The 25,881-nt window shown below is 35.8% G+C and overlaps 1 protein-coding gene across 3 annotated transcripts in view; it reads left to right on the plus strand.

Moving 5' to 3' along the window:
* Positions 1-25,881, plus strand: part of USP6NL (USP6 N-terminal like) — a 146,683-nt gene that overhangs the window by 36,265 nt on the left and 84,537 nt on the right. The gene's annotated exons all lie outside the window — the stretch shown is intronic.

Genomic DNA, 25,881 nt, shown 5'->3' on the forward strand with positions numbered 1-25,881 from the left:
TGTCAGAAGAGAACAAGCTAGGATTCTGCCTATGGCACAACATAAGAACTAGATGGTTTTTATTTGTGTGAATAGCTGATAAAATAATAGCTATAAATATGAATTTAGCCAATGAATAGTATATTTTATTGTCTTTTTAGTGAATAATTGCTTCTGTTTGTGATTATATGCTTAATGCTGTTTATATTAAGAACAGTCCTGTATTTATAGCTTGTGTCTAGACTGCTGAAATACATTTTTGAAAACATTTTAAAATTGCATGTCTTATTTATAGATCTTAAATGGCTAATTTAGATACATCTTTGAAGATATACTTTTATATTTTACTTTTTAAGCATTTAAAATAGTTTCTAAAATGATAATTAGGAATTGATTTTCAAAAAACACAGGCCATCAACTCAGTTGATTATATTGGCAATTTCACTAATCTGTGGTTTAAAATCAGTTGATAAATTTGTGTATCAGCCTTTTCACATGTAAGATGTATTAAGCATTCTTTTTATGATTTGAAGAGTGTACATATAACGCAGATGACATAAAATGTAGATTAGATTTTTCTTTAATGTGATATAATCTGTGTTTTAAAGTAAAGCTTATGAGATTCCATAAGTCTTAAGTAAAATGATTTATCATGATAATATGAATTGTGATACACAAAATAGTCAACCATATAAAGAGCTGAAAGAAATCTTAGACATCTTCTTGTCTTTTTTTTTTTTTTTCTTTTCATTTTATGGAAGAATGTGGTATTTAAGTGACTGAACAGACATGCATCTCAAAAAGCAGGGAGTTTTGTCATTTACCTTTGACAATGTGGCAGTATTATTTAGGATACTTTACAGTCATTTACCTCCTGCCTTCTACTTTATTTCTGCTCCCCTTCTGAAACAGAAACCTACATTTCCATCTCAGAATAGCAGGATTCTAACAAATAGGTATTTAAAGAAAATACTGCTTTTACTATTTCAGGAGAACATAAATTAGCTAATTTAATCTCAATCTGTTTGAAAATGTCAGATTTATGTAGTTTGACCTTTACAGTTAGAATTTTTTTTTTTTTTTGAGATGGAGTTTCGCTCGTTACCCAGGCTGGAGTGCAATGGCGCGATCTCGGCTCACCGCAACCTCCGCCTCCTGAGTTCAGGCAATTCTCCTGCCTCAGCCTCCTGAGTAGCTGGGATTACAGGCACGCGCCATCATGCCCAGCTAATTTTTTGTATTTTTAGTAGAGACGGGGTTTCACCATGTTGACCAGGATGGTCTGGATCTCTTGACCTCGTGATCCACCCGCCTTGGCCTCCCAAAGTGCTGGGATTACAGGCTTGGGCCACCGTGCCCGGCCTAGAATTTTTTATTGGAATTTTTTTTAGTTTTTGTTTTCATTCACAGTAATAGTTACTTGGAATATACCCAGGGAAAAGAATAATAATTTTTGTGTGTTTCATAATGCAGATATATAGCTGTATCTCATATATTACAGGAAAAACATCATGTGAATATATAAAAAATACTGCCAAAAGATACTATATATTAAAGTAGTAGAATGGCTTTTGTTCTCAAACTTTTGTTTAAAAATTTTCAGACAATTTTTTTGTGAAAAACAGGAAGTATATGCATAGATTGTTTTTCTTAGAAACTTGCTTTTTTAAACCTTCTGATAGTTTTTAATTGTTAACCTATTTACTGTTAATTTTATCCTTTTGCAGAATATTGTTACAGTTTATATTGACAGACTCCTTGAAAAAAGCAATGTCATGCAGGTGAATATAAAACACAGACCCTTAAGATAGTTTTTTTTTTTTTTTTCATTCAACAAACATTTATTGAGCAACCAATATGCAAAACCTTGCTACAATTTGGCAGAGTATATAGTTTTTTTTTTTAAATTGAGTTCTTTAAAATAAAATATGAATTTGGATGGATGTAGAGGGAATACAGCATTTCTAAGTATTGTGTTCACATTAATATTATAAATAGTATGAAAAGTTGATTTGTGAAGAGAAAATTATCCAGAAGTATCAAAGTTGGGGGTAAAATAATTATGATAAATAGTTTGAGAGAAGTTTTTATCAAATAATTTTTCTTGTTATGAGATAGAAACAAACTTATGCTAAGTTAAGACTCAAGGATATGGCTAAGAATTATTTTGGAGGCCGGGCGTGGTGGCTCACGCCTGTAATTCTAGCACTTTGGGAGGCTGAGGTGGGCGGAGAGGTTGGAATTTTGAGACCAGCCTGACCAGCATGGTGAAACTTTGTCTCTATTAAAAAAAATACAGAATTAGCAGATCATGATGGTGCGTGCTTGTAATCCCAGCTACTTGGGAGGTTGAGGCAGGAGAATTGCTTGAACCCAGGAGTTGGAGGTTATGGCAAGTTGAGATCACGCCTTAGCATTGCAGCCTGGTTAACAAGAACGAAACTGTCTCAGGGACAAAAAAAAAAAAGAATTATTTTGGGAGGGAGGGAGGAAAATTATAAAATGAATGAAAGAATAGATGAATGGTGTAACATGCATTTGTTAAGACAGTCTTGTCTAAGAAGTGTTTGTGCAGTTAGGCAACATAGTCTAGTGGGTTAGTGTGTTTTGATACAAGGCTGTCATGGGCAGAGTTGAGATAATATAGCCTGGTGGACCAGGTAAAAGGATGGGATGAGTGATAACTGCGCAGATTGGAAAAACAAACGTTCACGGTTTTCCCTTCAGATGTCTGCATTAGCCTGCATCTCTAGGGTCAAGCTCCACTAGATTGGCAAGGTGAGACACCATTAAACTTACTGAAGAGTAAAGCCACCCCATCTTTTCAGATGTATGTAAGGCGTAAATGTAATCATAGGAACTGTGTGTTTCTGAAGATCTGGTTTTCTCCTTTAGAAGCCTCATGTTTATTTGAATTTAAAAAAAAAAACTTGAAAAACAGTGCATGTTTCTCTCTCGTTGAACAGAAGTATGCTAAAAACGATTGAATTTTTTCTTAATAATTCAGATTCTTCATTTTGCATTTTTTGTAGGTTAGAGAAGCTGATGACCAAGGTTATTAAAACTAATTCTAAAATAAGAGTAGATTTTGAGTGAGGGCCTTGAAGGTCTCTCTTGTTAGTAAGACATACTAGCTTTGGTGTCTATCCTGACCTTTTCATTCCCACATTGATTCCTTCATACTTTTCTTCTAGATTATGACAGTAGCCTCATTCATTTTGTTCAGTAAACATATATTGAATACTTCCTGCATCTTGGATGCAATGGTGCAGAGATATTTCCTCAAGGAGCTCAGATGCAAGTGGTCAGAGACAAAAGTCAGTGATTACAGTGGTTTGATAGGCACTGTAGTAGACAAGGTCATGGAACCTCAAGCCGGGAGATACTTAACTGACCCTCTTAACTTGCCGTCATTTGGTGATGAGAGGACTGAAGGAATTAAATTATTTGATGAGGTGACTGATTGCTCTCAATTGAGCCAAGTCTGAAAGCATGCATAAAGGCTAACTAGTTTAGGGAAAAAGAGTTTGTGTGAGCATCCCACAGGAAGAGTCATGAAGATAAGAGAGGGCATAATGTGTTGGGAAAACTGCAAGTTGTTAAGTATGGCAAGAAAATAGGTGAAGGAGGGGCGCTCAGGTGCCCAAACATGAAGAATCCACGTAAAGACTGGAAATTCTCTTAGGGTGATAGTGGGAGGATGTGAGAAGAAGCCTGAGCATTTAACTCTGTGTGCCACCCTTCCATTGCTGTCTGAAATAGCTTTCTGAAACAATTTGCCATAAAACCTAAAATTCAGGCTTAACCTATGCAGTATTTCTGGCTGTATCGATAAATCTCTCCACGTACCCTCTGTGCCAGCTACATCAGAATATTTACTGCTTCCCAAATGTGCTTCTCCATCTGGATGGCAAGTCCTTCCCTTCTTCTCCAGCAGTCACAATCCTTATCAGATCAGTCTTTAGGTTCCAGTGCCATGCCTGCCAAAAGCATGTTTCCTGACTCCTCCTCCCCTCGCCTTTCTAGGTTAGATTGAATCATTTCTTTCTTAATATTCTCTTAGCATTTTGCTTTTGCTTCTGTTACTTTACCTTAAAAATTCTATACATGATGATTATATTTATTAAATTGACCAGTAAATGTTAATTGCAATACATTTGTTGATTTGACTTACTGAACATTTCTGCTTCCATTCTGTTTTTTTAGCGATATTTTAGATGGTTAAGATAATACGGTCTTAGATAAGTGAAATATTATAGCTAATAACTTAAGCAATGGACAGAGAAATATATAAACGAACCCTTTCAGAAACTGCAGATATTTCAGATATCTCAGATATTTTGTAGATGGATAATCGTTTTCAGCTTATCTTTAAAATGTACTCATTTTGCTCTATATGTTGACAATTTAAGCTTGCAAGACTAAAGTATTAGCATCTAATCTATTTTATTTAGTTGCAGGTTTGTAGTTCTTTATGATTTACAAAGGATTCATACCTTTGACCAAAAAAGAAGATACCACAAGAATAGTTATTTATTGAGAACTTGAGAAATGGCTGCTCGTGGCAGTGTTCCTTGTCTACCCAATCTCCATTCTTTCGTTTGGAGTGTTAGTGTCCTCAGTTACAAAGCAAACCAACAAATGGACTCTCTTTCTTAAGATATAAGCAAAAGCCTGCTGAGGATGTCTGTAAAGGTTTTACCTTCTGAGATAGTTGTCATGTCTGCTTTTTTGTTACATCCTTCTTTCTACCTGGAATGTGAGTGCAGTTCCTGGAGTTATAGCAGCCATACTGTGACAGTAAGGACAAAAGCAATATGGTGGAGGAGAAATAGACACCAGTGACACTAAGGAACATTTGTACCAACCCCTAGTTACCTCTAGGCTTTTTTTTTTTCTTATTTTTATTTTTTATCGCATTTTAGGTTTTGGGGTACATGTGAAGAACATACAAGATTGTTGCATAGGTACACACATGGCAGCGTGATTTGCTGCCTTCCTCCCCTTCACCTATATCTGGCATTTCTTCCCATGCTGTCTCTCCCCAACTCCCCACCCCCCGCTGTCCCTCCCCTATTTCCCCCCAACAGACCCCAGTGTGTGATGTTCCCTTCCCTGTGTCCATGTGTTCTCATTGTTCAACACCTGCCTATGAGTGAGAACATGTGGTGTTTGATTTTCTGCTCTTGTGTCGGTTTGCTGATAATGATGATTTCTAGGTCCATCCATGTCCCTATGAAGGACACGAACTCATCGTTTTTGATGGCTGCATAATATTCCACGGTATATATGTGCCACATTTTCCCTGTCCAGTCTATCATCGATGGGCATTTGGGTTGGTTCCAGGTCTTTGCTATTGTAAACAGTGCTGCAATGAACATTCGTGTGCATGTGTCCTTATAGTAGAACGATTTATAATCCTTTGGACATATACCCATTAATGGGATTGCTTGGGTCAGATGGGATTTCTATTTTTAGGTCATTGAGGAATCGCCACACTGTCTTCCACAATGGTTGAACTAATTTACACTCCCACCAACAGTGTAAAAGTGTTCCTATTTCTCCACATCCTCTCCAGCATCTGTTGTCTCCAGATTTTTTAATGATCACCATTCTAACTGGCGTGAGATGGTATCTCAATGTAGTTTTGATTTGCGTATCTCTAATGACCAGTGATGATGAGCATTTTTTCATATGTTTGTTGGCCTCATGTATGTCTTCTTTTGTAAAGTGTCTGTTCATATCCTTTGACCACTTTTGAATGGGCTTGTTTGTTTTTTTCTTGTAAATCTGTTTTAGTTCTTTGTAAATTCTGGATATCAGCCCTTTGTCAGATGGGTAGACTGCAAAATTTTTTTCCCATTCTGTTGGTTGCCAGCTCACTCTAATGACTGTTTCTTTTGCCGTACAGAAGCTAGACTTTCTTGGCTTATTACTGGCAGTCAAGGTGATCCTCACTAGTATAGTATCTAATGTGATAATAAGAGTAGGAATAAAAGCATGCCATTCAAATGTATAACTTAAATTCAGTTACGGAGTACTTTGTCCTGTGCTGGGATTGAGTAGTCTTAATTAGAAGTAGCATATATCCTAAGGTGAAACACAGATATGGCCATTAGAATGTGGTAAGAGGGATACTGATATGGGAGTTGGAAGACCTGTGATCTACTTTTACCACCATATGACTTTAGGTAAGTCAGTGAATATCTTTGTGTCATGGTGTTTTCCATCTGTTATATGATTGGATGTTCTCTAAGATCGTACAGAGCATTGACATTCATATTCTACTTAGTTTCTTGAAGCCATTTTTGTTTTTTATGGTAACCTCTCGAATTACAATGTCAATTCATAATGCCTACCTGTGTTGACTCTGCACCTGCACGCACACCCACACATGCACATACACACTCTCTCTCTTTCTGCGATAAATCAGGTAACCGTAGTCTTAGAAAGTTGTACATTTGGCTTAGCTTTTAGAGATTTTCACGTGTTACTGCTAAGCTGATACAGGTTTATGTGAGTTATGAAGAGGAAAGGAAGCACAGAGGTGGTTAGCTAAGAGCATGGACATTAATTAGACAGAGGTCTTGAACTTGGGTTTTCTCACTCATTCGCTGTGTAACCTTGAGCAAGTTATGGAACTTCCCTGTGCACTAGATTCTAAAGTAGAGATAATAATAGTGTGTACTTCCCCAGGTGTTAGAAGGGCTGTGTGAGATAGTGTGTATGAGGGACTCACACAGTGTCTGCCACATTAAGGAATACAGGTAAGCTACTGTTTGTATTTTTGTTATTTTTATTATTGTTGTTATTCTGTTGTTGATACTGTTCTTTCGATCTCTTAGATGGCTAATAATTTTTAGGTGTTTATGTCTGCAACAGAATATAGGACTCTGTGGACAGTGGTCTGATTCAATATAGTGACGTTTGTTAATCTTTGTAACAGTGTCAGCTCATTTGTGCTTGGAAAACTATCAACAGTACATTTATTCCTTAAATTTAGATATGTTATATTTGAAGTCAAAATTCTGTGAGTGTTGTGGGTAGAGTTAGTTGATAAAAAGTTTATCAAGACTTTGTTTTAGGGGAATATATTTAGTACAGATTGTTAATTTAATAGCACTTTAAAGAAAAATGAGTCCATTTTATTTAGCTAATTGGCCCAGTATACCATTGTCTTAACTATGGAAAGGAGTTTTTGAAGTAAGCTGGTAAATTTTGCAGTCGGTTGTTGCTTGAAACTTGAAATGACCTTGAAAGGTTTTCTTTGAATTGTTAAACCATTAAATTTGTAAACATATATAATTATTATTTGTCAATTAAAAATAATATGAAATTTAAAAAATAAAATGTACTACAATGGACTATTTAAGCACTATTTTTTCTCCTCCCCTATTTTTAAATTTTTGAGACAAGGTCCTGCTCTGACAGCCAGGCTGGAGTACAGAGGTGAGATCATAGCTCACTGCAGTGGCAAACTCCTGGGCTCAATTGATTCTCCTGCCTTGACCTCCCAGGTAGCTGGGACTACCATGTGTCATCATGCCTGGCTAATTTTTTTTTATATTTGGTAGACATGAAGTGTCACTGTGTTGCCCAGGCTGAGCTCAAGCAGTCCTGCCTTGACCTCCCAGAGTTTTGAGATTACAGGTGTGAGCCACTGTGCCCTGCACCATTCTTCTCTTGCTTGTCACTGAGGCTCTTAGTAAATCAGGACCATGTATTAAGTAAGAATATGGTCTGAACTCTCCAGCATGGTAGCCAGTAGCCACATGTGGTTGAATGATTAAAATTAAGTAAAATAAAAAATTTAGTTCCTCATTCCAACCACATATTAAGTGCTATTGTCAATAGTCACATTGCAGCAAGTTCTGTTGGACAGCATTGGGTAGATTGTGTAGCTAGATTGCCTGAGTTCAGCTCTTGAATCCACTAATTACTAGTCTTGTGACCTTGAGCAACTTACTTAGTTTCTCTGTCTCAGTTTCCTCATATGTAAAACTGGATTAATAACCTCAGACAAAAGTTCTCCTAAGTTCGTGAATATGGATTAAAGGAGGCAACATTTGTAAAGGGCTTAGAAGAGCCCCATTTAAGCACACAGTAAATATGTGGTGTTTGGTAAACAAATGTGTGTGATGTTCAGATTTATCGTGCTTTTTTTGTGTACTGATTTTTTTTGTCCTTTCTGTATCTTTTATTGCTCTTTGAGAGAATATTTATATATGCCAGCATGCCAAATGCATTTTTCATGTTTCTCTTTTACCACAATTTTGACTCATGTTTCTGCCACACACTCTAACTTAATAATTTATTATGAGAGCTCACTGCTTTCAGAGTGAAGCACAGCCTCCTTCATCAGGCATCTGATGAGTCCAGCCTGCCCTTCCCAGCTCATTCTTGCAGTCATCCAGCTCCAGCCCTTTGTTTTATTCTTCCGTTAATCACTGTCTTTGTTGTTAAAAATATTTAATGGTGATGGCCATCTCTTCCAATGGCATATAAACTCTCCTGGCATGTGGAGCACTATTACCTGTGCATATATTAAATGCTCGACATACGCTGGTTGAAGAAAAGAATCTTCAGTATTTGAATTGCAATCAGTATTTCTATTAATATCAAAACTACACTTATTCAGGTAATCTCTGAAGTACAGGGAATCCAAAACCCATCCTGCCATCTGTGATGTCAGCATCAGAAATGTGCTCCTCCTTACCAGCCTCTCCACTTCTGTCTGTATCGGCTTTATTGGTGAGGGACTGGATCCGATCACTGCAGTTCCCTACCCTACGTCGTGGTGACATGCAAATCAGTATTGCAGATGCTTTCTGGGTGATACATTCTTGAAGGATGCTGCTTTTATCTTGGTTTCTTGCTTCTTTAAATTATCTCCCATGTTCTTTGATTTGCTTTGTGTTACTTCTTTCTGTGGTCTTCCTGGGTATACTCAAGTGTGTATCGCATATGTGTAACAAAGGAAAAATAATGTTAAAAGCAAAAACACCAGTTAATATAAGAAGCAAAGCTTAGTTTTTATGTTTCTGTGATAATGACATCCAGGTATGATTTAGGTTATTTTTCACTTTAAACGGGCTGTTAACTTCATGTGAGAAAAAAACTGTAAGAACATTAACTCTCGTAGAGTGATGTATACCTGTGGTGTAGGAAAATTGTACAGCTTCTCAAATTGTTACTATGAGTTGCTTAATAAATGGCAGTACAAGTGTCAAATCCATAGTTAGTCAGAATCAATAGCTGCACTTTGGATTGTATGTACTGTCCCAAATATATGTTGTGTAAGTGATCTTGTATCATGTTGAATGGATATTATAAAATCAGCAATATGAATCAAATTTATATGTGGTCCTGCAGTATGATTGAAGGTGTTCAGTCTTCTTAGACACTGATGCAGTATCTTGTGTTGCTTTCTCAGATGTTTTAGAAGTATTGTAGGGGATAGCTGGGAACTGATAGAGCAGAGGTGTTAAGTCCCACTTGGATATGATTTAGAGTAGCTCTTTGAATATATCTTTATTTACTATCTTCCAGCATATGTATATATGATTATTTTCTAGAGGGCTGTACACTTTATTAAGCTGTCAGAGTCTTGAGGGCAAGGACTGCAATTCATTCATCATTTTGGAGAAAAGTGAATAATTCTGAAGAATTTGGTGGTTCATGAGCTTGCCTGGTATTTGTTACTCTATAGATTATCATCTAAGTGAGATAACAGTTAGTAGATAATTGATGAATTCAATCAGTTACACAATTACTTAGAGGATTCAGTTCTTGCCTTGTATTATTACTGAACCAGACTGCCCAGTAAACATTATGAATGTTCTCTGGAGAACAATTAGGTTTTCAGTGAGTTATTTTATTGAGAATGCTACTTGGAATTAAATGTTTGTTTATACCACTATCTTGATATAATTTAAATGTAATTTAAATGTGCTGAAGTATCTTTTATTCAGATAACTTGTTACCCCTTAAAAAAAGACTGCTTGAATATTATTTCTCTCCCATTTGGCAGACACCAGATGCAGTGATTAATAAAGGTCATTATGCTACTTAGTCATGGAGAGCTTTTAATGACTGCTACCTGAACATCTGCTAGTTTCATGACGGCAGTTACCAGAAACATCTAACCAAATATACATGATGTGCTTTGAAAATCTGGTTTGGACTAATATAAATGACTACCTAAGAACATTTGAATATTCCCTTAAGTTTTATATAATTGTAAGAAAGCCCTTACCTTTCTGTAATGTGAACAATCCGAAATCTCAACAGAATGCTGTTTTGGAATGGCTGTCCTTGACAATCCCAGCTTCCAGAGGGCTGGATGCTCAGTGGCTGGGAGTCGTCTGTGCAGAATTGATGGAGACAGTGGCGCTCTTGTACTTCTGATTATCATGGGAAGCCTTGCCTTGGAAATGTGGGACTGGAGTTGAGCTGAAAAGAAGGAAAAACTACCTAGACTTTACTGGGAGCAAGTTGAAAAGCAGAAAATGGGTATATTACTTACGAGTTTTTTTTTTTGAAAACAGCACTAAGTATTCTTTAGGAAAACTTATTTTGAAATCATTATAGATTCATAGGAAGTTGCAAAACAGTACAGAGAGATCCCATGTACTTTTTACTCAGTTTCCTCCATTTTTACATAACTTTAGTTAAATGTCAAAACCAGGATAGTGGCATTGGTACAATCCATACACTTTATTCAGATTTCATTAGTTTTATATGCACGTGTGTGGTGTGTATGTGAAGTGTGTGTGTATGGTGGGTCCTTGGCAATTTTATCATATATATATTTGTGTAACCATCATCAGAACCGAGGTTACAGAACAGTTTCATCACCACAGGTTTCCCTAAGGCTATGCCCTTTCTATCATACTCTTCCTCACATTCTCTGCCCTTCCCTTAATCCCTTGTAACCACTTTGTTCTCCATCTCTATAATTTTATCATCTTGAGAATGCTGAATAAATGGAATCATAGATAATATTATCTTTGAGGATTTTTTAAACTTAGTATCCGTGAAATTGTTTCATATGTCAATGGTTTGCCTCTTTCTTATTGATGAGTAGTATTCCATAGTATGCATGTACCAGAGTTGGTTTAACCATTTACACACTGAAGGATATTTGGATTGTTTCAAGTTTTTTATTTTTATTTATTTATTTTTTATTTTTTTACTGTTACAAATAAAGCTACTATGAACATTGAGATTTTTGTGTAGACATAAATAGAAATTTTTATTTCTCTGGGATAGGTACCCAGGAATGTGATTCGTAAATTGCATGTTAAGTAGATGTCTTAGTTTTTCAAGAAACTCCCAAAAGGCCAATACTGTTACTCTTCCAAAACTTATTTGCTAATGCCTAATAAAACTAGAATACTGAGAAATTAGTCAATTCACATGTAATTGTGCTGTGTAGAATTCCATATTTATAGACCAAGAGACAACAAGTGAAAAATTGGCAGATAAGATAGACAAGTTACAGAAATACAAATGGCTAATAACATATGAATGTTGAGTGTCATGAATAATCAGAGGACTGTTCAGTGGTAGAATTACATTTAGATGCAAGTAATTTAAAACCTGGCTAAGTGGCTGAAACAGTCCATGCTAGTTAGACTCAGAGCCGTCACAGTGGCCGAGCAGCGTCTTGAGTGACCCAGCTGTTTTCACTTCACTCCTCAGCCACACTTAATCCTTGTCCTCAGAGGCATATGATGGCTGCCGCGTCTTCATCCTTAGTTCCAAGAGCCAAGCTAGAAGAAAAAGTAAGAGAGGAAATCTGAAATAAGTGTCACCTGTGTAAGGAAAGCAAAAGCTTTTCCTTAAGCCATCAGCTAGAATTGTGTCACATAGCTGTTGCTAGCTGCAGGGAGTCCTGGGAATGCAAATATATATATTTTTTTTGCTGAGAACATTCTTGTTGAAAAGATCTGGCATTCTCTTAGGAAGATGTGAGAATACTGGATAGGAACTTGGATTGTTTGAGAATGCATATATACACAATAATGTAATATTGTTTCAAGACTGGCTAAAATTAATAAACGGGACCAGTGTTCATTGTGATGAAAAAGATGCTCAGACATTGTTGGTAAGAGAACAAATTGGTATTTGTTATCAAAATTAAAAGTTGTGTTTCGTCTGGCCTACTAATTCTAGCCTGCGAGTCAGTATTCTATAGAAATACTATTTCTGCATCTGTGTAGAAGATAAACAACATGCACAGAGATCTTCACTTTAGCACTGTTTACAATACCCAAACCAGTAGAAATTATCTCTCAGTAGAAGAAAGGTTAGTACATTATGGTAAATCCATATAGTGGAGTATAAGACAGTTAGTCCTTAAAGAGAATAAGCTTGATTTATCTGAACAGACCTGGAAAAATGTCAATGAAATATTTTTGAGTAGAAAAATATTTGTGATGTGCACAATATGGTTCTGTTGCCTGCCTTCTTATGCATATGTGTGTTTTCATGTATGTTCTTGTGCATGTATGCACATGTGTATGTGCAGGGTATGATTATATCTGTTTTGGAATGTGCAGAGGAGAAAGATTTTATGGAAACACACCAAAGAAGTTAATACTGGAGAGTTCATTTGGGAAGGGGTGTAGGGTAAGAGAGTTTACTTTTATTTATGCATTTCTGTATTGCTTGAATATTTTATAAACATATATTAAGTGTTCAATTAGGAAATGAAATATTCTACAATGTGAGGTTTTTTTTTTTTTTGGATGTTTAAAGCACAAATCTATTTTAGCTATTCTGGATGAAACTACTTAAAATTTAATTTTAACATCTTATGACACAGTATACTAAATGTATTTTCTTAGCAACTCAGGGCCTGATGAGATATTCAGGGCTGCTTGAGTATGCTCAAAATAGATTGAGATTAACTGCTTTTTAATTCTTCCTCATACATTTTAAACTTTCTTACTCCTTTAGTTGGCAGTTACTTCTTGTACATTATTAGTGTATCTGCTTTTAATAGCTCTTTTCCTAGTTCTAATTTTCTGCTTCTATTCTTTTTGGACTTGGGAATGAAGTAACCATCAGCTTGGTTTTAATTCTATCTAAAAATTGTTCTTAATGAAAACTGGATAAATTAGTTCTGAGTAAAGATTTTGAGAAACTTGTTTATGAATAAAGTAATGAACTTTATTGTTGTTTGAATGTGTGTGTGTGTATATATATATATATATTTTTTACTGTTTAGAGGTCTTTTTTTCTTCTTTGTTTACCTCGAGTCTCAGCTGTGTTTTAGTTATTTGAGTCAATGAAGTATTGCCAAACCTAGGAATCGTTTAAAAACAGATAACCCAAAAGTGTCGCTTCCTCTTTTAGAGAAAGTTATTATGGTACTAAGAAAAGGAGGGTAGCATGGTTTAGGGCAGACTTATGTAAGAAACAAACCCCTGAGTCTTAAAATACTCTCTTCCTTAGTAATAAGATAATTCTTGACTTTGCTGACAAGTTGATTATTAACCCTGAGTAATGTGGTGTCTAAAGCATACAAGTTAGACTGGGATTTGAATCCCGGTGCTATCTTATATTTGCTGGGTGATGTTTCTGATCCTTGTTTTTTTTTTTTTTTTTAATGTTTAAAAGCTTATTTTGCTTAATACTAGTATATATTTTATAATTGCCTGGATAGCAATTTCAGAAATTGCTATGAACATTAAGTGGAGATAGTATATGTAATATATCTGGCATAGAGCAAGTATTCAGTGACTCTTATTATAGAAGATAATGGAATATTAGGAATTTGCAATGTATTGAGCTTTTCTGAATAAAATGAGACTTTATTATTTTTGTGGAATTATTATTCTCAGTATAGAAAACTTGGACAGCGCAGAACACATAAGGGGAAGATTTTTTTAAAGTCCTCTATAATCTCCTTACTCAGGAAAGACCTCGTTAATATTTTATTGTCTGTCAGTCCAGTCTTTTCTCCATCCACAAATACTGCTTGCTTTATTGACTCAAACCTAAATCCTTAACATGGACATATATGGTGTGATGGTATCCTGATTTTGCAAATAGGGAAAATTAAGCTTAGAGAAATTAAGGTCAAAGAGCTGACAAGTGGCGGGGCTCGTAGTCATTGTCAGGACTGGTGCACCGTTGGAACAAAATGGGACTCTCCTTCCCAAGGAGTTGAAGGCAGCCATCTGTTTCCATAATCAGTTCATAACAATTTATGTTTATAAGATGTTTGATCCAGGTTTAGGTTATACTTTGTGATGGTTTAAGAAAGTGAAGTAAGTTTGGGCTTAGTGTATTATTTTTCCATTTATCACTGTATTATAATGTTGCTTAGATGAAATATATATCTTTGGAACTCCATAAACGTTAAATTGCAATAATAAAGATCAAAATAAGACATATATTATCCCAAAGTGATTATAACTATCCAAGCTGTACTGTCTTACTAGTGTGCTTGGATGCCTATGTGTAAATTTTGAATGATGAATCACTGAATGGTTTGGAAAATGACCTTAGAGTTGCTGTTTTGTTGTACTAAAAAAATGATTAAGTATGCTATCTCCTTATTTTTATAATATTTTTGAAATTCTAATTTTTCTGTTTATATGGCTTCAAGATGAGAAGTAGGAACTGTTATTTGGATCAATAAATATTGCCTTAATTTAAATATCCAGAAGCATTTACACATTTATTTATAATCTCCAGAACCTCTCCAAGAAGCTAGATTATATATACTGCAAATGTAGTATCTGGGTACACACACACCCCTGTGTTAGAAATGACTTACCTTTATTATTCTATTACACTTGGACCTGTAGCTTAGAGAATTTTGCAGTATCTTATTTCTGATATTTTGAAAATCGTACTGTCATAATTACAGAAGTTTGTAACCAAACTGGACTTAATAGCTTATATTGCTTTCCAATGTTTTGTTTTTCAAAAGTAGGTTAAAAATTGTTAGCTGTTGATCTAAATATATTAGACCAGGCAATTACCAAATATGTGCTAATATTAAGCAAAGTAAACTATGGTTAGTTGTAGTCATTATACTTTCATTTGGTCATTGTCAAAGAATTCTAGGGAAAAAAAATCTCTGTATTTGTTCTTTGTAGCAGAGGAGGGATGTATCTCTTTGAGTTCTTTAGATACTTATATATAATTTCAGTATGACATTACTTTAAATTTGATTAGGATTAAATGGATATAGTTTATGTAAGTTCATGAGGTAAATAGATGTGATAATCTTTAGAGGCATGGGGGTTTTAAGGAACCAAGTGTGTTTGAGGAAGAAGTACAGTATGGTTGGATTATGAGATCCATGGATGGGGAGTGGTAGGAGATATATTTAGAATTCTGCAACCACAAATAAGACCAGACCATCAAGGGTTGTTTTGACACACCGGGATTTATCCTATAGGTATTCAGTTATGGGCATCCAGATTAGCATTCAGGGAATATAAGGGTAAAGGGACATAGTAAATAGATGAAGGATTCACCATTTTGGGAATGGATGTAATCACTCATGAGAGAACTTGTTAAGGACAAAGAGAGAAAAACGAAGGAACCCTTATTAGTAAGGGGCCAGACCTTCGGAATATTGCTATGCAGTGATGATCCTGAGATGTTGGTGTCATGGGCATTTTGGAGATCAGTGTTTATAATTGTTCCACATACTTGTAGGAGTGGAATTTTGCTGCAGAGCAAAGGAGCAGGGAAGAAGAGGCCAGGGTTCCAAAGTTGTTTTGGAGCCACCTGTCACTGTTTTGGTGACACCTGTCTCAAATAGGGTCTTGCCAACTTTACAGCCACTTTGTACCTGTGCATTTGAATGTGACTGGAGAACTCTCCACAACCTTCCCACTGATTGTACTTTAAATTCAAGATTGTGAACCTCAGGTAGGCTTTCAGTGCTGCCTGGCAGTCATTCATTTAGATGACTATTTCAGTTTTCCCTTTTTTCGCACACCTTCAGCATTTCTTCTCCATACCTATTCTCAGCTGGTTATCTTGCTTCTTTATGGAGAAACTTGAAGCTAATGACTTCATGGACCAGCAGACTAATACTGTCAGAGCTCTCTGCATCTCATCAACTGAACCCATGTATTCTACCTGTTCCAGCTACAGATGAGCCCTCCTGTGTAGTTTATCCCATGTGACACTGCCCTTTGTGGTGCCAGTCTTTTTCCTTGTGCACTAGTCTCTGTCTTCTCAAGCACTCATGAACATTGCTTATTCAGCTCTTGTGTTCTTTCTTGTATGTCATCAGTGTTCTTCTCATAATGGATATTTCCTATCATTATAAAAAATGCTGTTATGTCTCCCATAAAATGTAAAAATACTTAATTGGACCCTACTGCCCTTGTTAGCCACTATTTCATTTGTTTTCTCCCCTTTGCAATATTGCTTCTTCAAGCAGTTGTCTATACTCATAGCTGATTTCTTCTTTTCCATTTTCCTTTAAATCCACTCTAGTCAGGTTTCAGCCCCATAACTCTGATTTAACATTGGAGATAATCCAATTTAAAATTTGCATTTAAAATCGTGTCATCTTTGAACTAGAATATGTTATTCGCACTACTTTCTGTGGTAAGTATGTTTAGAAAAATACACAGATCCTAACTTCCATCTATAGTTGTGATTTTATCATAAAAAGGCACTAAAAATCGTAACAAATTTTAATTGCTATTTAGTGTTGGGTATTGTACTTGCTTCCTTTGCTGTACTGGGCTCTGTTTGTCTGTTTTTATGACTATCTCTTAATCCTTTCTATTACTAAGAAGTTGTCTAGTTTTAATTAAGCAGACAGTTTTAAGTTCTCTGTTAGGTTGAGTAACATTGTGATTGACTGAGCTGAGTGAACATGAAAACAATTAGCATGCAAAAATGTAGAAGTTCAGAAAACAAAATATACAGCAAAATTAATCTAATATTTATAATTAATAAATTGTATGCTTTAGCTTTTAGTAATCTATTAAAAATTCTTTTGAGGATATGGAGTTGTTCTAGACTTCTTCTAAAATCCTCTGTGATCCAAAGTAAAGTAGTCAGTGGGCTTTTGTCTGTTCGTGCAAGGCATACAGAAAAAACAAAAAACAAAAAACAACAAAAAAACCCCAGGTCTTCAGTTGGCTGGTGCCCTTAAAATTGAGAGCCATACTGAGAGACTCAAAAGATTGGATGATTATTTGTTGTTAAGAGCTCTGTCTGTTGACCTCTCTGTACATTACAGTCTCCCATTATGGTGTGAACTTGTCTACTTTTTCTTTCAATTTTGCCAATTTTTGCTTTTTATGTTTTGAAACTATGTTACTAGGTCCATACTTAGGTATTCCTCATGGGTTGTTTTGTTTCAATAAAATGTTCCTTTTTATCTCTTGTAATGATTATTGCCTAAGTCTACTTTGAGATAAATACAGTGTTATCAGATTTCTTTAGTTTCTTGCTTACATGGTATATATCTTTCCCATTCTTTTACTTTCAGATTTGCTGAGTGCTTATATTTAAGATCTCTCTTTTCTAAATAGCATATGTCTTTTTTTTATTTTTATTTTTATTTTTACATTTAATCTGATTGCCTTTGTCTTTTACTTGGTGTCTTTAGTCTGTTTACATATGTTATTGTCATATTTGGGTTTAAATCTGACGTTCTGTTTTTATCTTTGTGCATGCTTTAAATTCCTTTTCTCCTGTAATTTCTTGTCATCTTCTAAATTATTATTATTATTATTATTATTATTTTTTTTTTTTTAAGACAGAGTTTTGCTCTTGTTACCCAGGCTGGAGTGCAATGGCGCGATCTCGGCTCACCGCAACCTCCGCCTCCTGGGTTGAGGCAATTCTCCCGCCTCAGCCTCCTGAATAGCTGGGATTACAGGCACACGCCACCATGCCCAGCTAATTTTTTGCACCTTTAGTAGAGACGGGGTTTCACCATGTTGACCAGGATGGTCTCGATCTCTTGACCTCGTGATCCACCCGCCTCAGCCTCCCAAAGTGCTGGGATTACAGGCTTGAGCCACCGCGCCTGGCTATCTTCTAAATTATTAAAACAGTTTTTATTATGTGGTTTCACACCTGTTACAAATCATTGTTATTCTTTAGTGTTACCCTAGGTTACATTATTAATCCCTGACTTATTAGAATATATAACAAATTAGTGCTGATATCTGTTTTCCAGAAAAATATAAGAACCTCAAGGTAGTTAACTCCATTTATACCCTGTCTGCCTTTAGGGTTATTGTTGCTTTATGTTTTAATTGTATATTGACTGTAAAACCCCATGTACTTAGTATCCATATATTTACTCTTTCCATTGTCTGTCTGTCCATTAGGGCTTACATTTTTCTGATTGTGGAACCCCTTTTATTATTTTATGGTATGTATTCTTGCCATTAAATATCTCAGGCATTTTCTGGAAATGCCTTTATTTTTGCATTCAGTTTCGAAGGAAACTTTCAGAATGTCTTGAAATCCTAAGTTGCTGGTTATTTTGGCATTTTAAAAGTGTAATCTTACTGTCTTCTGACTTTCACAGTTTCTGTTTAGAAATTTACAGTTGATCTGCTGCCCATTTGAAGTTTGTCTTTTTCTCAGACTGCTTTTTAAGATTTCTTCTTTGTTTTTAGTTTTTGGAAGTTTTACTCTGATGTGTCCAGGTTTTTTTTTCTTATATTCTGCTTGAGGTTTGTTGTGCCTCTTGAACTGGGGAGTTCCCTTTCTTGCTTATTAGCTATTCAGAAACTGATTCTGTACCATTCAGTTTGTCCTCTGTTTCTAGGACTCTGACTGCATTTTGTACATTAGACCATTTCTTGGTGTCTCATATGTCTCCTGTGCTCTTTCATGTATTTTCCATCTTTCATTCCTCTTCTTTCAGTCTACTGATTTGCCTTCCAGATTATTAATTCTCTCTTCAACTTTGTCTTATCTTCTGTTTAAAGCTGTGTGGAGTTTTTCTTATTACTTCAGTGATTGTATTTTTTAGTTGTATAATTTTCATAAGATCCCCAAAAAAGCTGTCTTATCTTGTGGGTCTATCTCTGTTTCCTTTTTTCTTGGCACTATTTCTTCATATACCTAGTAATTTTTTAATTGAATATCAGATAATACATATGAAAACTTATAGAGGTTTGGATAAGCTTTTAGGTCCTTGCAGGAGGCAAAATAAAAGGCAAAACAAATTAGTCCAATCATATTTGAGCTGTCTGAATTTCAGTATTTATAAGGTCTCACTTATTTCTGGTTCTCTAGTGATCCTAGGGTATAGTCATTCAGGGCCCTGAGCTGGAGTCTGGGTGCTTACCAGATTTCTGCCCCTTTAGTAGATCTTGAACTCCAATTTTTATTTTATCAGGATTGCCAGAAGTTGTTTAGCTTTTACATTTTTCCTTGCCACTTTCTGCCTGGTTTCTCTCAGTCTTTGGTGCTTGTGAATGGGCAAATATTTTGAGGAGTTAAGGGACTCAGATTTTGGGCTGACTTTTCTCTGCTTTCTTTCTCTGTGGGATCTTGGCCCTTCATGCTTTGTGCCCTGAGCTCTAGTTTTGTCTCACAGCCATGTGAAACTGAAAACTCTTGAATCTTCTTCCTCTGAGCAGTTTCTGTTTAGGGCAGCATCGTTGCTCTTTGTTCCACGTGTACTCTGCTCTCTTCTACCTGCCTTGATGGGTGGAGATCCAGTAACCATCTTTACCTAATGAGGTGACTTTAAGAATGGAGGCCCTAAAGAGGATAGAGGAGAAGAAAGATGGAAGGAGCCTGGATTTTTGTAGACCCTAGAGTCCCGGTATTAGATCTGCATGACTTGTATCTAGATTCCTTAGACATCAGGAGAGACATCAAGATCATCTTGTCTTGTTTTAATCTGGCTGTATTTTTTGTGTTATACTGAGACAAATCTAATACTGATGAAGGGAGTGAGGGTTCAATCAATGAATGTAAGTATATATTCCTATAATATATTAAGGAACATTGATTTTCAGCCTTTGATTTGTGATACATAACAGGTAACATTCATCTGAGTGAATAGTCTCATGAATGGGTTATATATTATTTCTGGTATACTTGCTGAAATGTCATCCATACAAGGAAACATGGAAGTTGAAGTTAGTGAGAAAAGTATTTAAGAGAAAGATTTGAATTTAAGTGTTTATTTTTTTATTTTATATATATATATATATATAATTGCATTTTAGGTTTTGGGGTACATGTGAAGAACATGTAAGATTGTTTCATAGGTACACACATGGCTGTGTGGTTTGCTGCCTTCCTCCCCATCACCTGTATCTAGCATTTCTCACCATGTTATCCCTCCCCAGCTCCCCACCCCCTGCTGTCCCTTTCCTAGTTCCCCACAACAGACCCCAGTGTGTGATGCTCCCCTCCCTGTGTCCATGTGTTCTCACTGTTCAACACCCACTTGTGAGTGAGAACATGCAGTGTTTGATTTTCTGTTCTTGTGTCAGTTTGCTGAGAACGATGGTTTCCAGGTTCATACATATCCCTACAAAGGACATGAACTCAATTGTTTTTTATGGCTGCATAATATTCCATGGTGTATATGTGCCACATTTTCCCTGACCAGTTTATCGTCGATGGGCATTTGGGTTGGTTCCAAGTCTTTGCTATTGTAAACAGTGCTACAATGAACATTCGTGTGCATGTGTCCTTATAATAGAATGATTTATAATCCTTTGGATATATACCCAGTAATGGGATTGCTGGGTCAAATGGAATTTCTATGTCTAGGTCCTTGAGGAATCGCCACACTGTCTTCCACAATGGTTAAACGAATTTACACTCCCACCAACAGTGTAAAAGTGTTCCTATTTCTCCACATCCTCTCCAGCATCTGTTGTCTCCAGATTTTTTAATGATTGCTATTCTAATTAGAGTGAGATGGTATCTCAATATAATTTTGATTTGCATTTCTCTAATGACCAGTGATGATGAGCATATTTTCATATGTTTGTTGACCTTATGCATGTCTTCTTTTGTAAAGTGTCTGTTCATATCCTTTGTCCACTTTTGAATGGGCTTGTTTGTTTTTTTCTTGTAAATCTGTTTTAGTTCTTTGCAGATTTTGGATATTAGCCCTTTGTCAGATGGGTAGATTGCAAAATATTTTTCCATTCTATTGGTTGCCGGTCCACTCTAATGACTGTTTCTTTTGCTGTGCAGAGGCTCTGCAGTTTGATTAGGTCCCATTTGTCTATTTTGGCTTTTGTTGCCAATGCTTTTGGTGTTTTAGTCATGAAGTCCTTGCCTATGCCTATGTCCTGAATGGTTTTGCCTGGATTTTCTTCTAGGGTTTTTATGGTGTTAGGTCGTCTGTTTAAGTCTTTAATTCATCTGGAGTCTATTTTAGTGTAAGGTGTCAGGAAGGGGTCCATTTTCCGCTTTCTGCACATGGCTAGCCAGTTTTCCCAACACCATTTATTAAACAGAGAATCCTTTCCCCATTGCTTGTTTTTGTCAGGTTTGTCAAAGATCAGATGGTTGGAGATGTGTGGCGTAGCCTCCGAGGCCTCTGTTCTGTTCCATTGGTCTGTATCTCTGTTTTGGTACCAGTACCATGCTGTTTTGATTACTGTAGCCTTGTAGTATAGTTTGAAGTCAGGTAGTGTGATGCCTTTGGCTGAATTTAAGTGTTTTTAGTTGTCATTATTGGCAAGTTACTTGTGACATGCCTACCAAATGAACCCAATGGATCTCACTTGGAATTATTGTACCCTGTCTTGAAACAGCTTCTTCTTTGCATTCAACAATTCAGTTGATAAAATACGGTTGTGGATAAATGTGGTAGTGGAGCAAATGAAGAAGGAAGGAATGATTGAAAAAAAAAATAAAACTTAGAAATCATGGGTAGAGGGGTGAAGGAAAAACTAAAATGTTAAAAGTAGTACCAGTGTTGTCACTTACAAGTGGGAGCTGAACAATGGGTATACATGGACATAGAGAGGGGAACAGACATTGGAGACTCCAAAAGGTGGGAGGTTTGAGGGGAGTGAGGTTTGAAAATTACCTGTTGGATACAGTGTTCTTTACTGGGGTGATGGTACACTAAAAGCCCAGACTTCACCACTATGCAATATATCCATGTAACAAAACTGTACTGGTACCCCTCCCCCAAATTTATAAAAAAAGTAATAAAAAACAGCAAAGCTTTTTAATTTAAGGCCTAAGATGGTGTGATGCTGTTGGTAGAAATAAGCAAATTAGAAAGGAGTTCCTTGTAAGGAAATAAATGTTTCCTTACTTAAAGCTAAGAATGTGCTTAATGGACATGTTTCCTGCTGGTGTGTATGAATTTTCTGCATAATGCGAATTGTGTTACATTAATATAAAAGAGTTTCCCTGACCTTATTCCCACACTAAAGGATGTTCTAGAACTTCACTAAATCCTTGATTGGAGTAAGTTATACTCTTACACATTCCACGGTCACCCCTATCCATAGGCAGGATTTCAGGGACTAATCTTAAAACCACTTATCAGTTGGTATGCATGTGGCAAAACTATGACTGCATTGAAGACAGGAATTCATCATAAAGCAGCAGCATTTCCGGATTTTGAAAAGGATTATGATTAACATTGTAGGACTTAGGGTAGTATCTGTTCACATTTTTGAGGCGTACATTTAAGGATGACTCATTATCCTGACTCACTTGTTTAAGTTCACTGTCATTCAAAAGCTCTTTTATTTCTGCTTTTCTTTTTCTGGTTTTTATTTTTTCCTCAATGAATAGAATTATTGTAAGTCTCACATTGCTGAATGTAACCTTTGTTTTTTTTTTTAATTGGTGTGTATATGCCATGCCTCTAAGCACATTCAAATCTTTTGCTACAGATGGCTGTCACTTTGTTGTTTAGTCTTGGCAGGAAGTATAGTATAGTGAGAGTTAGTAATCTTTAAGAGTAGTGAAACAGCAGACTATCTGGTTAATAAGATGAATATATAAATACTATATTATTTAGTTTGGTGGAAATACACACCTGTTATTTAGGTATGTACTGTGAATTTAGTTGTAACCTAAGCAACTGAAGCCTATTTTAGGAAGTATCATCAGGCCTAATAACTGTCTCTGCTTAACAAAACCATTGAGCTGCCCTGGCTATTTTAAAGAATAATTTGTTACAAAATTACGGTGAAATAATTTGAATAGTCCTTAATATTTATGATGGGATCTGACGACTAACTTAAGATCCTAGGTGAATAAACTCAAGTTGTAGAAAGTCAGTGAGCTTTGCTATGCTATGTAGATGTTTAACACATAGTTAAGTGAACAGGACTTGGAGTCAGAGAGGCCTGAGTTTGATCCATGGCTCTGCCACTCAGTAGCCATGTAATCTTGGACCAACATTGATCTCCCTGATTCTCAGTTTTCTCATCGCTACGGTGGTATCTATGTGACCATGATTGTGATTAGGATTAAACTAGATAATTCTTGTTCATACATTTAGTCTTTTTACGTTTATTGAGACACCAAATAGGTGTCAGGCACTGTCCTAAGCACTGGTTACAGTGGTAAATAAAATGACATGGACTGATCTGTGGGTCCAGTGGACCAAAATAAACAAGTAAACAAACATACATGTATTTTCTAGAATTCATATAAATGAAGTTCTACAGTATGAAGTCTTTTGTGTTTGACTTTTATTTGCATTGTTGTGTGTTATTAGCATTGTTTTGGTGTTCCTTTTTGTTATTGAATAATACTGCAAAGTATGAATTAACCAAAATTTGCTTACCTTTTTACCAACTGATAGATATTTAGGTTGTTTCTAGTTTTTTTGTAAATACATGTTTTTGTTTCTTTTAGGTAAATACATAGGAGTGAGATTGCTGGTTAATATGATGCAGTTTCATATTTAACTTTATAAGATACATGCTCTCTTTTTTAACATGGCTGTACCATTTTGTATTTTCATGCATGCTAGATGCTCCATGTCCTTAGCAACACTTGATGTTTTCAGTATTTTTAACTTTGTCCATAGCGGTACCTCAGTCGTGATATCTCAGTGTGATTTTAATTTATATTTCTCTAATTATTAGTGGTATTGGGCATCTTTTAGTGTATTTGTTGGCCATTCATCTATCCATAAATCTTTTGTGAAATGTCTATTAAAATCTTTTGCCCCCCCCCCTCCACTTTTGAGACGGAGTCTTGCTTTTTTGCCCAGGTGGGAGTGCAGTAGTGTGATGTCAGCTCACTGCAGGCTCCACCTCCTAGGTTCAAGCAGTTCTCCTGCCTCAGCCTCCCTGAGTAGCTAGGACTACAGATATGAGCCACCACACCCAGTTAATTTTTGTGTTTTTAGTAGAGATGGGTTTTCACCATGTTGGCCAGGCTGGTCTTGATCTCCTGACCTCAGGTGATCTGCCCACCTCGGTCTCCCAAAGTGCTGGGATTACAGGTGTGAGCCACAGCACCTGGCCTCTTTTGCCTATTAAACAACAACAACAACAACAACAACAAAACAACACACACACAACAGGCTGTTTGTCTTCTTCTTATTAGGTTGTAAGAATTCTTTAATCTAGATATAAGCCTCCTGTCTGATACATGTTTTACAGGTTTTTCTGCCAGTCTTGCCTTTTCATTTTCTTATTTATATCTCTTGAAGAGCAAGAGTTTTTAATTTTGATGAGCTCTATTTTTATCAGCTTTTCTAGTTTGTGCTTATTTTTGGTTAAAACAAATGTTTGCTGGACCCAGTATTGTTGAGCTTATCTCCTACATTTTCTTCTAAATAGTTTTTACGCTTTCATATATGTTTGTGGTTTATTTCAATTTCTGAATACTGCTCAGGTAAAGGCCAAAGTTTAATTTTTCCTCCTTATAGATACCTGGTTATTTCAACACTATTTGTTGAAAAGACTATCTTTTCCCCCTTCAGTTATGTTGGCACCTTTGAGCCTATGAAATCTTGCTATCATTTGTAACTGTTTTTTTTTTTAAGCAAGAATCTAAGGCTGACAACAGAGCTTATTCAAATATAAATAAATCCATTTTATAATCTCACTGTTAAGTAGTATATATTTTAGGAGGTTGTGGCAGAAATGGAGGGAACTGCTTTTCTGGGCTAATTCTAATTAATAAGGAAGTACTTGTTGGTAAAGTAGAAGAGATGATAACTTCCTAGAATTTCTACTTGTAAAGGAAGAAAATTTCATACCCAGTTAGTGATGATTTACTTTAAGAAAATGAATTAGAAATATATTAAATGTGGTCTTGATTACATTCACAGACTAAAAGGAAAATTGGATCAATAGAAGAAAAATTTTGTTATACTCATGAGAAAGAAAAGGTAAAGAGCTATACATAAAGTCACTGCTTAGGGTGCTCTTTGAGTTCACATTTAAAAAGAGTTTGACTGAAAGTTGGGAGAAAAGGTTTATCACCAAAAAGGAGTGAAAAAGAGTAGTAAATATTTAAATGTAGCATCAGGAAAAGTCAAGAGTGAAGAATGAATTGATATCTGAACAATGTTGAGTCCGATAAAACACCTGCAAACGCATATTTTGGACTCTGCAGATCAGTAATAACCAGATAGGGCTGCTGTTAGGAACAGATCATATAATGTAAACATGATAAAGAAAGTACATATGTCCTGGACTCTTGCTTCCATCTGTTTTCGTTGTTGCTCTTGGTTTTTTGTTTTTGTTTTTGTTTTTGTTTTTAAATAGTAGAATTATCTTTAAACAGAAAAGAGAATGGACAGAAATGAGAGATCATTGAAGCCCATGGTCAGTTAGGAGATAATAAACCATTTAAATTTAGGTCTTTAGGATTAGACGAGCTGTTGTCTTAAACTGTCTGTTTTGGAGTAATTTAATAGTCTTTTAAGGATAATAAAACATGGAAAAGGTACCAGAAGACTAGACTCCCAAGAAAAGC

Source organism: Saimiri boliviensis, chromosome 8, assembly GCF_048565385.1.
Source record: "Saimiri boliviensis isolate mSaiBol1 chromosome 8, mSaiBol1.pri, whole genome shotgun sequence".
Taxonomy (NCBI): domain Eukaryota; kingdom Metazoa; phylum Chordata; class Mammalia; order Primates; family Cebidae; genus Saimiri; species Saimiri boliviensis.